The 10,314-nt window shown below is 38.4% G+C and overlaps 1 non-coding gene across 1 annotated transcript; it reads right to left on the bottom strand.

Moving 5' to 3' along the window:
- Nucleotides 1-325: 325 nt before the first annotated feature.
- Nucleotides 326-433, bottom strand: LOC120093287 (U6 spliceosomal RNA). Its single transcript, XR_015623643.1, has one exon. It is a non-coding gene; the product is annotated as a U6 spliceosomal RNA (small nuclear RNA).
- Nucleotides 434-10,314: the final 9,881 nt, after the last annotated feature.

The following is a 10,314-nucleotide window of genomic DNA, read 5'->3' as shown; positions in this document are numbered from 1 at the left end:
ATAACCACATTCAGTCCCCCAAAAGTCCAGGGAATTGGGGCGACGACTCCTCCATAACTTCTTCAAGCTGTACATGGGCATTGAGATATATCTTTGTGGGTAGGGGGGTAGGACGAATGAAGCAAATGCTGTAGCCTGTAGCTGATGTGTCCTGACTGGACCCAGCTGAAAGTCTTTGAGACCAGGAAACCAAGTAGGCACACTCTGCAAAATACAACTCTCAAGACAAAAGTTTAGAATCGAGATATCTTGTTTGATTCTCTTGACTCAATTTTTTTCAGGTAGTCTACCTCTATCAAATCTAATCAGTATGACTCTGTGAGGTAAAAATATGGAACACTTTATGAATTTACGTGTCATCCTTGCTCAGGGACCATGCTAATCTTCTCTGTATCGTTCTAATTTTTAGTATATGTGCTGCCAAAGCGAGCATGTAAAATCTCTTCTTGGAACCTAACAATAATCTTTAGTAAAAGAAAGACAGAAAAATTGAAATGCAATCTAATAACTAACTGCTTTTCCTGTATTCACTTATATTTTTTTCAATTGGTTTTTTTGTTCGTTTGTTTTCTGAGATGCCACAAACAAATCTCAGCCATGGCTTCCTGAAGATGATGTTTACCAGAAGTTTATCTGGCAGTTCTACTCCCAACACCCAATAGCACAGTCAAGGTGTCCACCCAGTCACTCGCCTTATCTTTCTGTGACTCTATCATGAAACAGAACATGTTGTCTCAGATGAGGCATAGAGTGCGGATCACATCTGACACAGAGCGTTAAACTAGCCTGTCTAACAAAATAAATCATGTCTGTAGAATACCCATGATAATCTGAGGATGTATCATGTGGGATTATCTACCTTGGAAGCAGTGTGTATCACAGAACAGTAAAGCAGTACCAATGACATTTTACATTCTGATTCTTTGTTTACTTAGTCACTTTTCATTCAGATGTTGTTTGGAAAGGATTTTGGTGAGTTTTAGACCTCTTTGATTTTATCCTACTTCAATTAAATATCTTTGCCTAGAATATTAGGACTTCCATCCTCTAATCTCTGGCAAATATTTATTGTGTTTGGTCAGTTCTCTTTAATAAGTGATAGCCTCATCTACAGTCAGAAGTATAAGGACCATAGTATATTGTCATTAAGTGATTCATAGATAAAAATGATTTATAATTATAAAATGCTCTAAAAATAGTGAGCTCACCACAACTTTAAAAACTCACGGAAGGTTATTCTCAAATTTCCTTGAGAGGCAGACTGTGTTTGTTAACTGGACTTGTGGAAAGTACAGTATAATCATTAGACATTCCAGAATTCATCTGCCAAGAAACAATTATGAATCCCAGCAGGAAAAAGAAAGACATGCTCTACTCAAATAGCAAACATACCCTGGGACAGAATTACCAGGAGAAGTTTGAAAAGGAGAGTAATTTGAAACAAGAAAATAAATAGACCAAATTATGTTAAGGAGGTAAGAAGAGATCTACTTACTGTAGCAAAGATGAACTTAAACAAAGAAATAGTAATACAAACTGACTTAGTTACAAAGTCAATTGCTACCTTAGGACTTCTTCTAACTATGATAGCATTAAACAACCTACAACAGCTGTTAAATGAGATACCATATGGGACACTAATTAAGAGAGACTTTGTAGTACTTTTGCTATCACAGAATCAGAGAACCTGTAAAGGGAGTAGGGAGAAGATAGGCAGGAAAGTAGGGAGGGAGGGACAAAAAGAGAGAGGTGAAACCCATGTATACACCCACCTGTCAAATAAATTTGAAGTTATCTGAGGTACGATTGTGAAGAGTTGAAAGTAAATTAGTGATGACTCAATACTTTAATATATATATATATATATATTACCTTGATGTATATTTTTAACAAAATTTAATTACATAATTTATACTTCTTATACTTCCCTTTCCACTCTCTAATCTCTCTCCTATTCCCATCACTACCTTTCTAACTAATGACTCATTATTGCTTCACACACACACACAAACACAGACACACACAGATACATACACACAACACAACCTGCTGTATCTGTTTGGGGCATTTATGTGTAGATGACTTCGTTGCTCAGTACCTTGACTGGATGATCAATTGGTAAAAGCGAACCTGGGAGAAACTAATTCTTCTAGTATCAGCAGTGTCACCTGCCTAAAGTTCTTATACTTTTGCCCAGAATAGATATTGAGGAAAAAAATTGAATTATTTTTATTCTTCATTTTTCTTATTGCAAGTTTTGTTTTGCTTTCAGCTCAGGAATATGTGACTAACTCAATGCGAAACTTAACTGGTTCCTCATTATCTAGAGCAAATAGACAAATCATGGGAACATAGTAGAAATCTAATAAACGGTAAAATTTGCACAATGTCTTGGCATGGCTAAAAGCATTTGCAATATCAACCCTTTGACTAACAATCAAAGCTTATTTTTGACCAGTAGAATTGTAGGTTCAAAGTAGCCAGGGTATCTGTAAAATTCCCCCAAAGCACTTCTGTTTTAGTCTACTTTTATTCTCAATCGTAGGCCTCACTGCTCAAACATAACAGATGTGCAGCTTGACCTTCATGTGGGTCCTGAACAACTGGAGTAGGGGTTTTCCCCAAAGTTGTTACCCTTTGGGATACGAGGGATATGTTCAACTAGCTGGGCTGCATGTCTGACCTAAGCGAGAAAGGAAGTCCCTATTCTGACAGAGACTTGAAGTAGGAGGGATACCCAGGGAGGGCTTCACCTGCCCAGAGGAGAAGGGAGAAGGGAGAAGGGAAGGACAGTGGGAAATGGTGACCCAAAGGGGACCAGTGAGCAGGATATAAAGTACATTTTGAAAACTAAGTTAAAAAGAAGGAAAATAAAAATGCCTGATCACCATCCATTACTGCTAAATTAATCTTCTCTCCAGAAAAATATCATTCAGTTTTCCTTTTTAAGTTTCTTGCTGTGCTCTCTTTTTCATGTTTAGCACTTTATCTCTCTCTTAGTTTTTGTTTTGTTTTCTATTCCTGTTATAAACACCAAAAGCAACTTGGAGAAGAAAAGGTTTATTTCACCTATCAGCTTACAATTTATCATGAAAGTATGTCAGGGCTGGAACTCAAAAAGAAATTCAGATTCAGGAACTGCAAAACAGGCCATGGAAGAATGCTACTTACTGGTTTGTTCCTTATGACCTATTTAGCTTGCTTTGGAATATAACCCAAGACTACCTGCCCAGAGATGGCACTGCCCACAGTTGACTGGGCCATCCCACATCAAGCAAAAAAAAATGTCCCTAGTTCCTGTCTACAGGTCAGTCTGATAGAGAAGTTCTCTCAACTGACATTTCTTCTTAGAAGATGACTCTAGCATGTGTCGGGTTGACAAATGAAACACTGACTACCACGGTGGATATTTACGGCATACATCAGTATATTAACTGACTTCAGACAAAAGACAAGAGTGGCAACTTACACAGAAGAAATACTAATTTTGTTTGGGGTTTTAAGAGTTTCACTCCAAATTTAATTCTGTGGTGTTTTGACTAATGGTGAGGATGAAGATGATGGCAGAAACAGAAGAGGGAACCTCTCCCTTCGGCAACAAGCAAAGGGAGAGGGAAGTGGACCAGAGTCCTAAGGTCCTCCCTAACAGCCTGTCCCAGGGTCCCAGCTCCACCACCTCTTCTAAACGCTACACAATTCCATAAAGCCATTAGCAAATGGGTTATAAGGAGATGCTTCAAATATAAACTATGTTGAATTGCGACTGTCCTGTTCCCAGAGAATATCTTCCCCTAAGATTTGAATTTTTTCTAACCTTCATTCTCTGTCTCTGTGTAAGCCTTCTATTTAAATTCAAGATACTCCTAACAACTAATCTACAGATGACATTTTCTACTTTAAATTTATCTCTTCAAGCAGTTTGTATTAGGAATCTCAGTACTATAAAGCAGTGATTCCCATGCTTTTAGATCTAAAACTTTCTGGAAATTTTATTCAGTTTCTTGAGAGGGGAAATATTTTATTTTCCTGAAAATAAACTAATTCTTGATTTTTTTAAAAGACAGTATGTTCTGAGATGAAGATGGAGAACAGAGTCCTCTGCATTCACACATGTGGAGAGAGAGAGAGAGAGAGAGAGAGAGAGACAGAGAGAGACAGAGAGAGACAGAGAGAGAGACAGAGAGAGAGACAGAGACAGAGAGAGACAGAGAGAGACAGAGAGAGACAGAGACAGAGACTTGCACAAATGTGTGTACATCATGCATGTGGGCACGTGCACGCGTGCAGACACACACACACACACACACACACACACACACATTCTAGTTCAAACTCCTTTTAGACTTTTTATTTCCCTACCTCTCATCCTGGAACTTGATTATATAGCAAAAAACAATTACACTATGTTTTTTTTAGAAGTCACCTCTATCTCAAAGGATACTACCCTTTCTCCTCTCTTTGCTTTATATACAAGTAAAATTACAAAATGTAAATATGCAAATGATGTGTTAGGATGCAAAAATTACCTCACCCTTGCAAGATACATTTTTAATCAGGAATGACAACATAACTAAAACATTAATAAAGATCTTATTTTACTTTTGAAAATATGAAAAAATAATTTTTGATTCAGTCCAAAATTTCTACAACTTTACGTGTAATCAACAGTTTTGTGGAAATAAATTGTCAACCAAAATTTAGTCTTTGAAGTTTAAAAGGCTGGAGATAGACACTTTTGTTCAATTATCTGTTAGTTGGGAACACATATATTACTTTACAAAAATTATATAGACTTTATTACCATCAAGGAGTTCATACATATCAGGCTGAGGCCCTGAGAATTCGTAGTACTTAATCACTATGTTGAACTGGAATAGACCTGTTTTTGTGAAGAAAAAGTAGAAGAATAAGGGACAGGGGAGAACAGATTAACTGATTTAAGCTAATACAGCTGTGTTATTTCAATCTTTACTTCATTGTGGTAATTTCTATACGCAATATTTTAGATTAATTTGTTTCTGCATGTATTGTGGCTAACTGAAAGCTACTGCTTGAATGAAGGTGTGTTCTGTTAAGAATGGAGAGATTGTTACTTCTTGATTCTAATAAAAAAATTCCTACAGGCTTTATTTAAAGTTAAATTGCATAGTATCAGTTGGTGAAAACATTGCCAATAGAATTAAAAAATCTAAGACTTTGTATGAGCAGAAAAAAAATGAAACATTAAAATTGCTTAAAATTGGCACTCATACAAAATATAAAAATAAATCAGAAAAAGACTGAATTGCTATCCCACATTAATATAAATTCTCTGGGTGAAGTAAAGATTTATAACAAAATATTTGAGGAAGTCATTTTCTATAACATCTTTGTAGTTGGTCCACTTAAGTAAGGTCCGTCTCCTCTGATTTGAGACACCATCCTTAGCTCTGCTAAGATTTTACAGATCTACAGGGAAATACTTTCAGTGTAATGTGTTGTGCTGTATGTTTTCCATTTTGTGTTGACATTCCTGTAATTATCGTCTTAGTTTTTAAATTGCAGGTTTTTTGAAATAGGGTCACGTATATGGGGCCTTAAACTCCCTGGGTAACTGAAGGTAACATTGAAACCAAAACCTTTTCCATCTGAACAATCAGAACACCTAAATTCAATCCTGCTTTTTCTTTTTTCACTTATCCTCTTTACTTCTTACCTTAGAGAACATGCTTTATTTTAGACATACACAAATGAGAAAAAAAAAGGAATAAGAAGAATGTAGAATACTTCAAATGCACTGATACTTTAAATTTTAATTTGTATTACTTTTATTTTTGAGATTACAATATAATCACACCTTTCCCTTTTCCCTTTCCTGACTCCAATCTCTTCCACATACCCTGTTCTCTTTAAGTTTATAGCCTTTCTTCCATTCGCTGTTGTTGCAAACATGTGTGTGTGCATATTAGTCTCTCTCTCTCTCTCTCTCTCTCTCTCTCTCTCTCTCTCTCCCCCTTTCTCTCCCCCCCCGGGTGTGTGTGTGTATGTGTGTGTGTGTGTGTGTGTGCATGCGTGTGTGTGTGTGTCTGTATGCGTGTGTACCTAAATATTACAATTTATTCAGGCTTTAAAATATTACTGTGCTATATATATTTTCAGAGCTGATTTCTATATAGTCAATTGCTATGTGCTCTTCCTTGGGGTAAATATACCTCCCACTATCAGCATTTATTTTTCAATGTAGTTTTTGTGTGGAGGCAAAGCTTCATAATATTTCCTTCCTCCTCCACTTTAGCCTGTCTATTGCTGCTGTCCTTGTTTAGCTCATATGTATGTGTGTGTTGGCATTTATATGGGTGAGACTATGGGCATAACTTCTGACACTATTAGGGGATACAATCCCACAGCAAATTCTCTGATTGTCTGGGTCTTAAAACCTTTAAGCCAGCTCATTTGCATTTCTCTGAGAGAGAGAGAGAGAGAGAGAGAGAGAGAGAGAGAGAGAGAGAGAGAACTTGTGTGCATGCTAGGATGTCAGAAGGCCAGTATTCCCTTGCTAATCAACTTGGAAGTTAGCTTTGTTCTGCCCCTTGGACATTCCTGGGTCCAAGCTCATGCAACCATCCTGCGCCTTTACTCCTAGCCGTCTCACTGGTACCACCTCCGTGCTCTTTAATGTGCCGCGAGTGCGGCATTGAGAATGCTGCTTTTCCTAGTCAGCAAGGAGGACACCTAGCAAGGCTTTTGGTATATTACTTCATAAATACGTGCCCTCCAGTCATTGAACTGTTGGTCATAGATCTGAGAGTTCCCCAATATGTGGATTTCACCACCTGCTTATTACATCTTTAATCAAAATGTCTAATAAGAATCTCTTTTGACTGAGGGCATTTTTACATTTGTTCACTGTCCCTGTCTTTCCTGTTTCTAGTTTTTTATATCTCCCTAACAACATTTGCAGAAAAATGAACACTATGAAACAAAGTCTCATTTGAGGTAATTGAGACAATATATCTAGAGATATTCTAGTGCCCTCTTGCCCACGGTTTGACAATTCCAGTGGTAAAGCAACGAGCCTGATTTTGCTTGTCTGCATACTGCCGTTCACATCCATCATACTGACAACACTATAGTATTGGGGCTTCGGGGACAAACTGCAAAGCAGACTTTGCTTCTGTCCCCAGAAGCATGTCAATGGCAACCGCACAAGAACATGAAAAGGTAATCTTGTCCCTCTCCTTTCTCCTCTGTTGTTCGCTACTTATCCTAAGGAAAAATTTTCCTAAAGCCTATGATTACTGTTATAAAAATGGAATATGAATCTGTTTTCAAGCAATATGAATTACAAAGAATACTGCAGTGTTTTTTCTTATGATGCCAACTATATTTTTTTCTTTAAAACAATGATGACCCAACAAAATATAGGACATTGGAAGAAGTTGTTTTTCCAGAACACACCTACATACTGTTTGTTGCGAAACTACTGAGCTACTAGGGAGAATTGGCTTTAATAATTCACTCTTCATCTTCGATATAAAGGGTTTCTATTAAAAATTTCATAGCAAATGCAAAGTTTGGAAATGGCCTAGCCAATGGTTTGATCTATAATATATTCGTAAGATGATAGCACTGTTGGCAGGCTGTGGAGTTGAGCTGCTGGTTCCTTCTTCAATGAAACTGGCCACAGGAATACACACCTTGGAAGGGAAAATCTTATGTCTGCCTCCATGTTCTTTATGTCTCTCAGATACCAAGGGATTTGTAGACTTATGCCACTGTGGTTCTTCTATGTTGATCTTGTGCCTTACCTTACGTCCAATGAACTGAAGCCAGATAACTATGAATACATATCTCTGGAAGCTGTGACTCACAATAAATATTTTCTTTTTAAAACTATTTCTCAGGTATTTTATAGTGTTACTAAAAAACCAATCCAACCCAAATACCAAAGTGATGAAAACTCAGATTAATACTTAAAGACAGAATGCAAAGAACAGGGTAAGAGAAGATGCAGGAAGCAATTAAGAAACATTGCCACAAATATTGTCACAATCCCATAGATCTCTACCCACATGCCTTAAAAATTAGCTGGCTTTATCTTAGTCACTGTCTCCTCTCTTTATATGCAAGCCACTACTTTATATGCATGCACAAGGAAATACAGAACCAGATTTACCCAGAGATACACTGCCATTTTAACAGAATAAAGAGAAAATGAGGGGAAAGACAGAAAAGTGGGAATGTAAATAAATTTTACAATGTAGGAACAGGATGTTATAGTTTGTATCAGGATGCTCCAAAAGTCCATGAATTTAAACTCTATGTCCCCAGTGTGCCACATAGGAGGAACTGGGTAGATTTTGATTACTGAGGAGTAAGTATAGCACTTGTCCTGCCTTTCAGAGTCAGGGTCATTCTCTTTTTTCTCTCCCTCTACTATTCTATCTATACCATATTTCTTGTCAATACAATACAGAAATTCATGAATTTTCTATTCTGAAGCTATATAAAGATTTTATTTCCTGGGTCTCCAATCTCTTGAAGGTTAGGTGCATCTTCTCTGACTGAACCCAGACCCGGGAGTCCTCTGCTGTGTATTTGTTAGGGGCCTCATCTCAGCTGGTGTATGCTGCCTGGTTGGTGGTCCAGTGTCTGCGAGATCTTGGGGGTCTAGGTTAGTTGATACTGCTGGTCCTTCTACAGGGTCGCCCTCCTCCTCAGCTTCTTCCAGCTTTTCCATAATTCAACCCGAGGGGGCAGCAGTGTCTGTTCATTGGTTGGGTACGTGTATCTGCATCTGACTCTTTCAGCTGCTTGTTGGGTCTTTTGGAGGGCAGTCATGATAGGTCCCTTTTTGGAACACCCCATAGCCTCAGTAATAATGGTGTCAGGTCTCGTGGCTTCCCCTTGAGCTGGAACCCACTTTGGGACTGTTGCTGGACCTCCTTTTCCTCAGGCTCTTCTCCACTTCCATCCCTGAATTTTTTTTTTGAGACAGAAAAAATTATGGATCGGAGTTTTGGCTGTGGGATAGTAGTCCCACCCCTCCCTTGATGCCCTGTCTTTCTGCTGGAGGTGGATTTAATAAGTTCCCTCTTCCTACTGTAGGGGTTTTCATCTAGTGTTTCCCCTTTGAGTACTGAGAGTCTCTCACTTCCCAGGTATCTGGTGCATTTTGGAGGGTCCTGCAGACCTCTTTCCTCCTGAGGCTACTTGTTTCCACTCTTTCTGCTGGCTTCAGTCCTTTTCCCCCCATTCAATATCAGGTCATATTACCCTGTCCCCCTATCCCCACCCCCTTTCCCTCCACTGTTCCTCCTTCCCCCATCATAGTTGCTATCTTCTCCCTCCCAAGTGAGACTGAAGTGTTCTCACTTGGGCCCTTCTGCTTCTTGACCTTTTTGAGTTCTGTGTGGACTGTATCTTGGGTATTCTGCACTTTTTTGGTAATATCCACTTATTAGTGAGAACATACCATGCATGTACTTTTGGATCTGAGTTACCTCGCTTACGATGATATTTTCTAGTACCATCCATTTGCCTGCAAAACTCAGATGTCCTTGCTCTTAATAGCTGAGTAGTATTCCATTGTGTAAATGAACCACATTTTCTGTGTCCATTCTTCTCTCGTGGGACATATAGGCTATTTCAAACTTCTGGCCATCATAAATAAGGCCACTATGAACATAGTGGAACATGTGCCCCTGTGGCATGGTAGGCCATCTTTGGGATATATTCCCAAGAGTGATATTGCTGGGTCTTTGGGTAGGTCTATTTCCAATAGTCTGAGGAATATTCAAATTCATTTCCAGAGTGGTTGTACCAGTATGCAATCCCAACAGCAAAGGAGGCATGTTCCTCTTTCTCCACATCCTTGCCAACATCTGTGGCCACCTTAGGTTTTGATCTTAGCCATTCTGACTGATAAGGTGGAATCTCAGGGTTTTTTTGATTTTCATTTCTCTGATCACTAAGGTTTTTGAACATAGAGGTCTGGTGGGGTGGGGTGGGTAGGGTAAGGACATCCTTGTGGAGACACAGGGGGGAGGGATATGGAACTGCCTGGGGGAGGTGGACCAAGAGGAGAATAAGATCTGGAGTGTATAAATTAATTAAATTAAAAAATAAAACTCAAAAAATTGTATTTTTTTATCCTCCAGAAATCCACCATGTGTGTGTGCATGTGTGTATGTATGTGTGTGAATAACTTGAGTAGAAGTATATTCTCAAATCTATCAGTCAACATTAGTGAAAGTTTTAAACTATAGCTGATGTTATGCCTGATTCTAATTAACATTAAAACCTTCACTGTAAAAAACTGCGTTCACAGTGAGA

Source organism: Rattus norvegicus, chromosome 6, assembly GCF_021556685.1.
Source record: "Rattus norvegicus strain SHRSP/BbbUtx chromosome 6, alternate assembly SHRSP_T2T, whole genome shotgun sequence".
Taxonomy (NCBI): Eukaryota; Metazoa; Chordata; class Mammalia; order Rodentia; family Muridae; genus Rattus; species Rattus norvegicus.
The sequence above is the reverse complement of the archived record's forward strand: the minus strand, read 5'-3'. Positions and strand labels throughout refer to the sequence as shown.